Source organism: Prionailurus bengalensis, chromosome X, assembly GCF_016509475.1.
Source record: "Prionailurus bengalensis isolate Pbe53 chromosome X, Fcat_Pben_1.1_paternal_pri, whole genome shotgun sequence".
In the NCBI taxonomy this organism is placed as follows: Eukaryota; Metazoa; Chordata; class Mammalia; order Carnivora; family Felidae; genus Prionailurus; species Prionailurus bengalensis.
This window is the reverse complement of record NC_057361.1, coordinates 38870618-38880477: the sequence shown is the minus strand read 5'-3', so window position 1 is coordinate 38880477 and position 9860 is coordinate 38870618.

The window sequence follows — 9860 nt, the reverse complement described above, 5'->3', positions numbered from 1 at the left end:
TAACCTTCACGCCGAGCCTCTTAAATTGGTTTTCTTTACCCATAAAACAGATGAAGTAACTGAGGTTGTAAGGAGTTTAACGACTCTGCCCAAATTGCTGAGCTAATGAGATTTGCCAGGCTGGGGCATCCGTGGTGCAATTGAGTTAAAGGTGCAGATAATGTTGGAGACGTAGAGGATAATCAGTTGCGCTTATGTATCCCGGTGAGAGGTGCCCATGGGAGATCTAAATGGTGCTTTCTCAGGAATAAGTGGCAATTCCTGTTTTGAAGTTCAGAAACTAGGCTGAGAACAGAGATCGACGTGGAGGTGACATAGGAACCAGGAACTAGATAAATCATTCAGGTGGGTGTTAGTGAAGAGCATTGAGGCCATGAAAGAAAAGGATGCCAGGGAAGAAAAATTTGGAGGAAGAGTGGCTCGTTTGTGTCCGATATTATTGAGGGCTCCTGTGGAGTGGGGACTAAGACCTTTGAAATAAAATGGATATCGGGGTCCTTACCGCTAGTATGAAGCACCCCATGCCCAGTAGTGTGGCATAGTACTAACTGATGATTTTAGTTCTATTTCTCCCCTAAATAAGGAAGAGCTTATTAGCAAGCTGACACATTTTGTTAGAGGATTTGTTTCCCCACCAAATATGTCCTTTTTTTTTTTCTTTCTTTCTCAAATGTTCTTCGGACTGCTTTGAATCTTTGCATTTCTAATTGTGTGTATAAAATGATTGTTCACTATCTTTCTGGAGTAACTCGCGGATAGAAGAATGCATTTAAAAAGAAAAGGGCTAGATAAAAATCTTAGTTTTCTTATTGCAGTAACAATGTGGCTCTTAAATCACTTTTTATAAAGTTCAAAAGGTGCTTGAATTTAGGGCTGAGAGTCTTTTTTCTTTCGTCATCTTTTTATAAACTGAAGATTGTCCTGATTTATGCTTTGATGAGATGTACAGTATGCTGTATGAAAAAGATATCCTCTCAGTGCTTTGAAGATTCTCATAAAATGGTGAAAACCGTGCCAAAAGAGATTATTCACTAAAATTAGTACATATGCAGTGGTTCATTAGCTTGAATTTACATTGTGAAATTGCTCATTGAATTGACTGGGTATTTTTATAATGGTTAAAGACTGGTTCTTAATTCGGATTGTGCTTTAGAATTGCCTGGGGAGTTTCCCCCTGCCCCTCGAGGCTGTCTGCTTAATTGGGTAACATTTCATGCGGTGGGTGGGGGAAGAAAGAGGGTGTGCTATGTTGTTGGGTTTTTTTACATAGACTTTATTTTTCAGAGTAGACTTAAGTCCACAAAAAAAAAAAATTGAGCGGAAAGTACAGAGAGTTCCCGTGTTTCCCCTGTCTCCCCTCCCCATGCACACACACCCTCTCCCGATATCAACATTTCACACCAGACTGATACATTTGTCACAACTGATGAACCTACATTGACATCATTATCACCCAAAGTCCATACAGTTTACATTAAGGCTCACTCTTGGTGCTGGACATTCTATGGGTTTGGACAAACGTATAATGACATCTATCCATCATTACGGTATCTTGCCGACTATTTTCACCGTACTAAAAATTCTCCATGTTTGGCCTATTCATTCCTTACCCACACCAACCCCTGGCCAAACACTGATCACTTTACCGTCTCCATAGTTTTGTGTTTTCAAGAATGCCGTATCGTTGGAATCATACGGTAGGTAGCCTTTCGGATTGGCTTCTTTCACGTAGGAATGTGCATTTTCCACGAATGTAAGCTTTACTGAGGTATTATTGACATATGCAATTGGAAAGTAATATGCATTCAGGATTCTTTTCTGTCTTGTCATGGCTGGATAGCTTACTCCCTTTTAGCACGGAATAGTATTCCACTGTCTGGATGTACAGGCGTTTATTGATCTGTTCACCTACCGAAAACAGCTTGGTTGTTTCCAAGTTGGGGCACTTACGAATAAAGCTGCTATGGATATCCACGTGCAGGTTTTTGTATGGTATAGTTTTCAACCCTTTTGGGCAAATACTAAGGAGCACACCTGCTGGATCATATGGTTAGAGTATGTTTACTTTTGCAAGAAACTGCCAAATTGCCTTCCAAAGTGGTTGTACTGTTTTGCATTTCCCCCCACAATGAATGAGAGTTCCTGGTGCTCCACATCCTCGCCTGTGTTTGGTGCCGTCCTTGTTCTGGATTTTGGCCATTCTAATAGGCATGTGGTTAGTAGCTCACTGTCGTTTTTGTTTTTGTTTTTGAATGTTTGTTCATTTTTGAGACAGAGACCGAGCATGAGCAGGGGAGGGGCAGAGAGAGAGGGAGACACAGAATCCGAAGCCGGCTCCAGGCTCCGAGCCGTCAGCACAGGGCCCGACGCGGGGCTCGAACTCACGGACCGCGAGATCAGGACCTGAGCCGAAGTCGGCCGCTCAACCGACTGAGCCCCCCAGGCGCCCCTCACTGTCGTTTTAATTTGCATTTCCCTAATGACATATGATGTGAAGCATCTTTTCATTTGCTTTTCTGCCTTCTTCTATGGTGAAGTGTCTGTTCAGGTATTTTGCCCATTTTTTCATCAGGTTGTTCATTTTCTTCTTTTGAGTTTCAACATTCTTCACAGATCTGATGTCTTTCGCAAATGTTTTCTCCAAGTCTGTGGCTTTTCTCTTCATTCTCTTGACATGGTCTTTCACAGAGCAGTCTTTGTTTTAATGAAGTCCAGCTTATCAGTTGATTATTTGATGGACTGTGCTTTTGATGCTCTAAGGGAAACTTTACTTTAATTAATGTATTTTTATGCCTTGTCTTCTTATTCTTTTTTTTCACACCTCCAGTTTTGGTAACCACCTCCACTTTCTGTTTCTAAGGGTCCTTCTTTTTTAGATTCTACATGTAAGGGAGATCATACGGTATTTGTCTTTCTCTGTGTGATTTATTTCACTTAGCATAATACCCTCATGGTCCATCCAAGTTGTTGCAAATGGTAGGATTTCCTTATTTTTCGTGGCCAAATAATATTCATCTGTGTGTGTGTGCGTGTGTGTGTGTGTGTGTGTGTGTCTCACATCTTCTTTATCCATTCATCTGTTGATGGACACAGGTTGTTTCCATATCTTGGCTATTGTGAATAATGCTACGTTGAACACAGGGGTACATCTATCTCTTCAATATCCCGCATTTTCATTTCCTGTGGATATATACCCAGGAGCGGATCATATGGTAGTTCTATTTGTAATTTCTTGAGAAACCAAAGAGAGCTTTTTAAAATACCAGATGCCCTGTCTCCACTTTTAAAAACCTTGTGTTTTTTTTTTTAATTTTTTTTTTTTAACGTTTATTTATTTTTGAGACAGAGAGAGACAGAGCATGAACAGGGGAGAGTCAGAGAGAGAGGGAGACACAGAAACTGAAACAGGCTCCAGGCTCTGAGCAGACAGCACAGAGCCCGACATGGGACTCGAACTCACGGACTGAGAGATCATGACCTGAGCCGAAGTCGGCCGCCCAACCGACTGAGCCACCCAGGTGCCCCTACCCTGTGTTTTTTTAATGTTTATTTATTGGGGAGCCTGGGTGGTTCAGTGGGTTGAGTGTTCGACTCTTGATTTCAGCTCAGGTCATGATGCCAGGGTCGTGGGATCAAGCCCTGCATTGGGCTCCTCACTGAGCATGGAGCCTGTTTAAGATTCTCTCTCTCTCTCTCTCTCTCTCTCTCCCTCTGCCCCTATTCTCTGCTCATGTGCACACATGCTCTTGCTCTCTCGCTCTCTCTCTAAAATAAAAAGAAAATGTTTATTTATATATTTTGAGAGAGAGAGAGAGAGAGCAGGGGAAAGACAGAGAGAGAGGGAGAAAGAATCCCAAGCAGGCTCTGTGCCATCAGCGCAGAACCCAATGCACGGCTCAAATTCATGAACCGTGAGATCGTGACCTGGGCTGAAATCATGAGTCGGGCACTCAACCCACTGAGCCACCCGGGCGCCCCAAGAGCCTGTTGTAATTAGCCTGAGTGAGGCCCGGGCATTAGCATTTTTAAAGCTCTTGTCTATTCTGAAGTTGAGAAGCACAGTGCCATCATTTCCTTTCTCCAGTCTTAGGCAACAGCTTTCAGTGTTAACGTTTTAGTTTTAACGTTTATTTATTTTTGAGGCAGAGAGAGACAGAGCATGAACGGGGAAGGAGCAGAGAGAGAGAGAGACACAGAATCCGAAGCAGGCTCCAGGCTCTGAGCTGTCAGCACAGCGCCCGACGCGGGGCTCGAACCCACAGACTGTGAGATCATGACCCGAGCCGAAGTCGGATGCTTAACAGACTGAGCGACCCAGGCCCCCCGTATCATTTGTTTTCTGATGACAACCCACTCTCCTGGTTTTCCTCCTACATCTCTGGCTCTTCTTTTCGATCTCTGTCACTGGAGGGGAGCTCAGGACTCCATCCTAGTTCCTAGCCTTTAGCTGGATTCTCTCCCCCGGTGATCTCAATCAGCCATATAGCTTTAAATACCTTGCATAGGTCGATATCCTTGAAATATACATAGTGCTAGCTCTGAAATTGTCCCTGAAATTCAGGCTTGTGTATCGCACCATCTTCTCTACCTTTCCAACGTGGACATCTTCCGAGAATGTCCAACTGAACCTGTTCCAGACTGAATGTAATGATTCCAAACCCTGCCCCTCACCAAACCTGTGCTTCCCTCCGTCCGCCCTGGGACAGGAATGGCTCTGGGTTCTTCTCTTTTGGCACCTTCCACATTTCATTCAGAGGCAAGTCTTGTATCATTCACCCCCCAAAATACCTCCCAAATCCGTCTGCTTCACTTCACCTGCTCTGCTTCGACCTTAGTACCAGCAACCGCCTTCTCTTGCCTGGGAGACTTCACTGATCTTTTTTTTTAACGTTTATTTATTTTTGAGACAGAGAGAGACAAAGCATGAACGGGGGAGGGTCAGAGAGAGGGAGACACAGAATCTGAAACAGGCTCCAGGCTCCCAGCTCTCAGCACAGAGCCTGACGCGGGGCTCGAACTCACGGACCGCGAGATCATGACCTGAGCCGAAGTCGGACGCTCAACCGACTGAGCCACCCAGGCGCCCCTTCAGTGACCTCTCTGTTGCCCTCTGCCCTTCCTCCCTCATCTGCCCATGACCCACCTACATATGAGGCAGAGTGAGCTTCCAAAAACGTGAATGATTGCTTTACACTCATCAGTGCGTTCCTATCCGATGGCAAACAAAATTGTGTTAATTTCCTCTATCAGTGTATCAAAAACTGTACGGTGTTAGACAACAGAACGGTATCGCATCACAGCTCTTGAGGCCAGAAACCAAGACGGCAACAGGGCTGTGTTTTCTCTGATGGCCTTAGGGGAGAAGCGTTCCTTGCGTCTTCTATCTCCTATTGTTCATCATCAACCTTCGGCCTTCCTTGGCTCGTGAATCCATCACTCCAGTCACACGACCATCTTCTCCCTGTGTGTCTTCACCTCATCTTCCCTCTGTCTGTGTCTGTCTCTGTGTCTAAGATTCCCCTTCTCATAAGGACATCAGCCATATCAGGTTAGGGCCCACCCTCGGGACCTCATGGTAATTTGGTCATCCCTGTAAAGATCCTATTTCTTTTTTTCAAGCCTATTTATTTGTTTTGAGAGAGACAGAGAGAGTGAGCAGGGGAGGGGCAGAGAGAGTGGGGACAGAGGATCTGAAGAAGGCTCTGTCTGCACTGACAGCAGAGAGTCCGATGTGGGGCTCGAACTCACAAACTGTGAGATTATGACCCGAGCCGAGGTCAGACACTCAACCGACTGAGCCACCCCCATGCCCCTAAAGACCCCATTTCTAAATAAGGTCACGTCCCGAGGTACTGGAGGTTAGGCCTGCAACGGATGGTTTTCCGAGGGGACACAATTCGACCGATAGGAAGACCCAAACTCTCTCCACTGGCCAATACAATTTTATTTTATTTTATTTTATTTTATTTTATTTTATTTTATTTTATTTTATTTTTTTAACGTTTATTCATTTTTGAGACAGAGAGAGACAGAGCATGAACAGGGGAGGGGCAGAGAGAGAGGGAGACACAGAATCGGAAGCAGGCTCCAGGCTCTGAGCCGTCAGCACAGAGCCCGATGTGGGGCTCGGACTCACGGACCGTGGGATCATGACCTGAGCCGAAGTTGGACGCTTAACCGACCGAGCCACCCAGGCGCCCCTAAAACTGCTGCTTTTATGTCTGGCCCAGCTCCTATCACTTGTCCCTCTCCCTCTTTGCAGCCACTTTGGCATTTCTGCTTCCCAAGTTTGCTCTTAGCATTTACATTCAAATGCCACCTCCACGGGGTGCCCAACTCGGCTCACCCCATTAATTCAGCCCTCTTCCTGGGCTACTTCACTTACTCTTTATCTCATTACTGTTTTGTTTGCCTCATAGCACACGTCACACTCCGAGGTATATGGGTGGCTCTTCCTGTGGCAGAGGCTACTGGCGATCTACCCACCTACTGGTCAACCTTTTTGATCACTAAGAAGCAGGCATAGAGCAAGCTCTTTCCTCCTTCCCTCTTGATCCCTGAATCGAGAGGCGATTTGTAGAGTCCCCACCGGTTATCTTGGGTTCACGAATTAACCTCCCAGGGAACAGAAGCCAAGAACGGTGAGCACGACAGAAGTGGAAAGAGTTTGAGGTTTTTGATGACACCAGGTCCTGGTCTCACGGTTCGTGGGTGTGAGCCCCACTAGTCAGGCTCCGTCCCTGCTGGCACCGTGTGAGCCTGCTTGGGACTCTCTCTCTCCCTCTTTCTCTGCCCCTCCCCTGCTCATGGGCACTCTCTTTCTCACTCTCTCAAAAATAAATAAATAAGCTTGAGAAAAAGCCTTAGTATAAAAGAGAATAATAGTATTCACCTTACAGGACTGTTGTGTATCTCTCTGAAAGAGAGCATACGTATAGAATATTTCGCTCAGAGCCCAGCAGACAGTAAAAAAGCATTCAATAGTTGTTGTCGTTATTATGGATAGGTATTTTTGAATGAATACTATCCTATTCATGAGGATGGTAAAGATTAGTATTCTCACAGAGAATTAAAAACTGTGACTAGCAGATTATGCCAGTATGTCTGGATTTTACACACACACACACACACACACACACACACACTCGCACACTCCTATCTTTATCCATGTAGATATGATATGAAATGTTATTGGCTCTCAGTGGGTACCTCGATAAGTATTGACATATAAGAACTATGGGTCTTGCTGGGAATTTTCTACATTTGAAATTTTATAACAGAGACTATAGTAGACGGTCAGTGAATCGGAAACCATTTTTTTTATTTGGGGAAGTGGCTAAGAAGAAGTAAAGGCTGCATTTCCATCTGTATGCTAATGGTGTTGGTTTGCCTAAATTTGGAAAATCGAATGCTCAGGTCAGGACACCAGGTCGCCCATCTCAAAAACTGTTTCTTGCTAATTAAAGCAGAAAGGAATGTATTGGCAGGATCTTGGTGGGTATGGTGATGGGGGGTACCGTTCACAGAATCACGTGGAAAGCTGGAGATCCAGGCTCATAAAATGGTGAATACGGATGTAGCCAAAAAGAGCAAATTGCTAAGGATGCCTTCCTGGACCCTGTGTCCCCAGGAGAGCCACCTCACGTGGCTGGGCTCGGTTGCCCCCGACATTGGCTGTTGTATCCTCCGGGCTCTCCATTCCAGAACAACCATGGAGAATAACTTTTGAATGTCTGCATGTGTTGGCCACTCCTCCTGGATGGCACATCCACCTGGCTCTCCAGCTGCCCAAAGAGGGGAGAGGAAATACCTCCTCCCTTCAGATTCCGCAGGGAGGAGGCAGGACCTGTCTTGGGATTACCCATCCCTTCCCAGGTGTTTGGATGCTCGGCGGCTCCAGTAAATATCCACGAGAGCTCCCAAGAAAGAGAGAGAGAGAGAACCGGAAAGCAGCACCAGAAAACAAAGGCTCAGAAGCGAGCCCTTAAAAGATTTCCCATCCAGCTGATAGACACCTCCTTCTCAGAACCCCGAGTGCATGTGAAATTGCAGCAGGAGTATTTTCATCCCTTTTGGCATGGGTGGAAATTTAAAGGGAACCCTTCTTCCTCAGCAATGTTTACAACAAGCCAGTAAAGTAACCATACGTGGCACAGCGACCTTTCTGAAAAGCACGATGTGAGAGAAAAAAAGAGTTCCTGTCGCCAGATGCCTATCGATAGGCTCGGAAACGGGTCTTCTGGAGCCCAATGGGCGGAGGCGAAGCCTTTCTCTTGAGAAGGGAGCAGATGGTATTCTTCGCCACCCCTGACAGAATAAACGGCTGGAGGAAGCAGTGGGGCTCCATCTGGGAGAGAGCCGGTCTTCTGTGGCCAAGCAGTCAATGTGTTTGCGATCTTTACACTTCTCTGTGGTGCTCTTGCAGAAGGGCAGGTTGTACAAGGCTGGAAAATTCCAACCGGGAAGGACCATACACCTCTTGATGTCCCTTCAGAGCAGATAAACTCTGAGAAACCCAGAGGAAATAGAGAGTGGGGCGGAGTGGTGACCACGCGTTGGGAAAGCCACAAGGTATTTATTTGAGAGAAATGAACAAAGGTGGATGGGCGGCAAGCTGTGATATTTGAACGTGTTGGTGGCCAAAGAGTCCATCCTCCCTCCCGATCTGACCCAGAGAACTGAGCCAGAAAATGTGTTCATGACTATTTCCATGGCTCTTACTCAGCTACAAGTCATTTTCCCTTTCAGATTGTTTCCATTTTTAAGGCCCAATTTCCATTTGCTTTTTTGATCTTCTGCTTTTAAGACATTTGGCCAGTATCATCGTCGGCCCTAGTGCCCGGTTTTCTCGCAAGGCTTTGAACTTGTCATTTCTCCTTCGGCCTTGTAGGTGGATTCTGTTTGTAACTGGCTGGTCCCAGGTAGACAGAGTTTTGCTGACAGGGCAAAAGGAAAGGCTTCTTCTGAAAAAGGTAGAGGTATAACTGAACATTTGAAGACACCTCTTGTAAACATCAATGACTGTTTAGAGTAAAAGTTCTGTGGAAAAGTAATGATGTGATCATCAATTTATTTTAATGAACAAATGAACATGACAGTTTCGGCATCAACAACCCTATGGACCTCCCAAGAGAAATTTCTTCTTCAGTTTTATGATACATTTACTCTTCGGTGAAATGCCATTTTTTAAATATTCTCAGTTTAATTCTTCATCAGGGTTAATTTAAAAAAAATCATTCTGGGGCTGTGTCCGTGTGACATAAAATAATGCATAAATGGTTCAATGGTTCTTCGTGTTCTCCACAAAAATTGCTTGATGGTTTTCTGTCTTAATTTTGAGCTTTTGAAGGAAATACTCCCCTTTGTCTTTTCACAGCTCCTAAACAGCGTTGTCCAGCTAGCAAGCACTTAGCGCCCACACATAGTGACCTTTGCCACTTTTGTACAAAACTAGCTGTTTCGCTGGGGAGTCGGCCTTACCTATTAGTTTCACACTCCTCTATTCCAAGGAGCCACGGACTGCACTTCCTCATGGTTTCAAAATCGTATGGAGAGTTACCTGTTAGTTTCACACTCCTATATTCCCAGGAGCCAAGGGCTGCACTTTCTCATTGTTTCAAAACCATATGGAGAGTTTTATTCTAAATGATGCAGATGAAGGCACTTATTAACGTGCCCTTGTGGATTTCATCGTGTACACGCTGCTAGAAATCATGTAATGGATGAACAACTCAGAAAAGAGCTCTCGCCACCCACACACATCGTGATGAAACGGGGCAGCGTTTTGCACTTGCTTCTACAGCATCGCCTGAGAAGTCGTTCTGATTCCCGTCCTCCTCCTCCCTTATACTTAGAATCTC